At 34.9% G+C, this 4,029-nt stretch overlaps 1 pseudogene; it reads right to left on the bottom strand.

The window, feature by feature from the left end:
* Positions 1 to 2,348: 2,348 nt before the first annotated feature.
* LOC116095369 lies at positions 2,349 to 3,016 on the bottom strand (annotated as a pseudogene).
* Between the last annotated feature and the right edge of the window lie 1,013 nt (positions 3,017 to 4,029).

Below are 4,029 nucleotides of genomic sequence, written 5' to 3'. Positions count from 1 at the left end.
TTATATGTGTATATAAAATACAAAGATTCAGGAGCCTGTTGCAGAGGCTTATGGCTACATCCCAACACTCAGAGGCTAAGGCAAGATGTTTGTCACAATTTTAAGGCCAGCCTGGGCTACACAGTGAGCTTCTGGCCATCCTATCTCCCCCTAGAACCTACCACGCATTAAGATCCTGTCTCCAAAAAAAAAAAAAAAAAAAAAAAAAAGGAAAGAAGAAAAAAGACTAAAATTAGTGAGGAATAAGAGACTGAGATATACTGATGGGCTTTTCTACAAGATTTGTTTAGGCACTAATATACTGCTCTTTTCTTTCATTCTTGAAATTTTTAGCCCATATATAATAAATGGTCTGTAGTCTGAGGGTTCATTCTCTTTAAAATGGAATTAACTTGACTAAAATTATATGTGCAGTGAGGCAAGGTCTCATCCACCTATCTTTTTAAGTTTGGAATATATATAAGCTTTAAAGAAAATGGAACAGAAACCAAGCCTTGTATCTTTTTGAGCATCAAGTTACTAGAACATGAGTGCTGATGAGGATGACCTAGAGAGACATCAACTATGAGGAAAGGTAAACAGAGCACTTTGTCAAGACCTCTTTGAAGGAGGCAATTCCTTCAGAGAGGAAGGTAGGTTCTAAGGGGAGGAAGGTTCCCATGGATGTATAGGTTTCCGTTGTACATCTTACATCAAAGATCTTGATCAGAACGTCTAATAACTATACAGAGACAAAGACAAAAGGAAATAAAGAGGACTCTGAGTAAGATGCTTAAATTTTTTGGTTCTATAGCCACACAGAAGTGAAGAAATCTAAGGATCTTTTGGACTTAAAATATGAGTAAAATAAAAACAAGTGTGTGGGTCTCATGACATTCTGCTTTGACAAATGTTACTATTATTATATTTACTATTTCCTTTTTGAGACAAATCTTATTATGCAGTCTGAGCTGGGCACAAACTCGTAATCCTACCTTAGACTTCCAACTACGGGAATTTTAGGTAACAGCTCTACTTTTAAGATATTTTACTTTATGCTCTACATTCTTTCTTTGAAATTGAAGCAGAAACATACATACAAACAATTCAGTCTTTTGTTCCAAGCCTAGGCCATTAGAGTTGTTAAATTGATTGATTTACCCCCTCAAAGCCCTAAGGACACATTCTAACTCACTTTATAGATACAGGAAATCACATAATCCTTACAGGTGAAGTGTTTTTATTTCATTCAATGGCCAAAACCCTGTCTGTGCATAAATAAAGAGCACTCAATAATCAGTGTCATCATCTGTCTTTCCCCAGAGTCCTCTTTCACACTTCTTAAAGATAATGTTCAACTCAACCACTACACATTAGAGCAGTTACTATGCCATTTCTTATCATTTCTTATCAAATATGCCTTCCTATCATTTTTAGATAATTTAATGTATATATTTTATTTGCAGTTATGTACACTGTCTTAAAATAAATTGGGACCACATTTCTATTTGAGTCATTTGTAACCAAAGCAAAATAACCTAAGTAATACAAAGTGCCGAAGTACAGTATTAAGAAACAAAAGAAGATATACTACTAGTTAGGAATGTAATTATAGGGTTACATGTTTGTAGTCCACAATTATGTTTATGGATATACAGACATATATCATTGACTTGAATGAAATACATAAATTTGTAGCAAAGCTTTGCAGTTACAAAAATTATCAAAGAATCCACACATTTTATGTTTATTCTACCTTTCTGTCACATTCCTAGATCCTTCACCAATGTTATTTGTGGGGAAAAAAACAAAAGCAAAACAGATGAAATCAGAATCATTAGTGTTATCAAGGAGGAAAGCAAATAAATTAAAACATAGCAGTCATAAGCCAGAAGATAGCAAGGACAATGCTATGAAAGGGAAAAGAAGGTTGCTGGAAAGTAGTCCTCAGACTCTCAGTCCAGCAAAGTTCACATCCAAGTGGAGGGGCACAGAAATGGATCTCTTCCTGACTAAGGTAATATGAATGCAAGTCCTTTTTCAATTACTATGAAAAGGCAAGTGTGTGTGTGTTGGTAATTTTAAATGGCTGTAACAGAGTGGGCCTGGACCACATGTATGGGTTCTGCAATGACATATACTGTAATTCTTTGATGAGTACAGTGGACACTCTAGCAAAAAATGGCAGATGGGAGAGAATTAACACAGAAGTATAAGACAAAGGCTAATGAGACTTCCATTACATCATTGTAACATTTAGCTGGAATCAAGTTCAATTCCGTCCACTCTACTTTGACAAGACTTTGGTTCATGTCCCAATCTCAATAGCATGATGCAGACTCCTGAGACAATACTCAGAAGGTATCTTCTTAAACAACAAAACTATTTTTAGTGGTAGATCCACTCTTTATAGCTGTGTCAGTGTGAGACTGATAACCAATCACTACCTTCAGAGGAAGTCCTAATCTTTCCTTGTATACCCTCTGTATGGATGTTATTGCATCGCTGTTTTCACATTTAGTAGTCTGTCCATATTACTCTCTTATTACCCTTAGCTCTCATATTAACAACAGCTCCATATACATCATCATGTACTCATCAAAAGATTCTCCAATAAAGCACAGCAGTATCTCCAGCAAGAAAAAATCAAGGTCATCTCATCATTGCAGTTTGTTCCATATATTTAGCCATCATTCTCCTCATTTGTTTTTTTTTTTCATCTTCCCACATAGGCTCAATATAGTCCTTAAAAAAAATGAGTAGTCATAGCAAGGCATTAAATTACTAAACAACTGGATATGGTGGTACAGAGCCAAAAAAGAAAGTCTTCAATAGTATCATTCTTAGAAAGCAATGGAAGATTTGCTTGTCAAGTCTTGTTTTTATCATTTTTTATAAATTGGAGTGCTCCCCTGTTCCATAAAGGATGTTTAACAAAGTGCTCTGGGTTGGCTACCTCATGATTAAATCCTGTTATTGCCTCTTCAGCAGATGGATGATTAGTCGAAGAAGTGGTTTACAGTTCAACAGTCACCATCTTAGATCCATCTCATACCTTTCTATCTTAAACAGAATAAGCAGGTTGTTAAAATATTTCCACAAAGAATCAATAGGTCATTTAGGCCATTAGCCCAAGTAGTTTCTTATAGTATTCTTTAGATAATTTTTTTCTTTTAAGACATTCTAAAACTAAGCTACCTCTGATTCTAAAAATAAGCTACCTCTGATTCTAAAAATAAGCTACCTCTGATAAATTTTATTCTAAACTTCAGACCTCATCAGTATCAACTTTTATGATTACATTTCTTGTTTTCAACACAGCCACTCCCTATATGCCCCAAGCCCCCTCTTCTGGAATGAAGGAATCACAGAGAACTTTATAAGTTTTCTGTCTTTCTGACCATCTCATTTTGTTATTCTCTCCTTCCTGATTCTCCTTCATTTCTTCCAGTTTGGCCCAGTATTCCATTTTGAACCTTTCTCTCCACTCCTTAAAATTCACTTTCTATGAGCTGAGCAATGTCTCACTATGCAAAGCTGACACAAGATACTCTCCCTGAGATGTGCTTAGTATTTTTCAATTGTTTCTAAATTATGTAAAGCTTGGAAATTTTTCCACTATCTTACTCTACTCATTATATCCACATCTCTTTTTTTCTTTGTTTCTCTTATCTGTCATATAATCTACTAGCTGTAACTGTCCTTAGAGCCAAGATTAGTTCACATTAATCCATGTAGCAGGATAACCAATTCAGAGTTAAAATGTCTTAGCCTTCTCTACAAACCAGTGAGGTTGTCCTTGATACATAATTTTAGAGATGAAGAAATTAAAGCACTAGGACAAATAACTTTGCTAAGCTCATGAAGTTAGAAAATCCTGGCAGAGCCAGGATTCAAAGCTATTAGTCTACATATTACTAAGTATATGATCTCTCATACAGCTGTGCTAAGACCTCTCCATAGAACAGTAATATCATTTGTTACTAATTGTCATGAAAATTTTGGTTGAAAATTTATTTAAATTGAAACATACCAGATTAACATAGATTG

The sequence above is a fragment of the Mastomys coucha genome, unplaced genomic scaffold, assembly GCF_008632895.1.
Source record: "Mastomys coucha isolate ucsf_1 unplaced genomic scaffold, UCSF_Mcou_1 pScaffold18, whole genome shotgun sequence".
NCBI lineage: Eukaryota > Metazoa > Chordata > Mammalia > Rodentia > Muridae > Mastomys > Mastomys coucha.
Note: the sequence above shows the minus strand (reverse complement) of the source record. Positions and strands in the feature narration are given on the sequence as shown.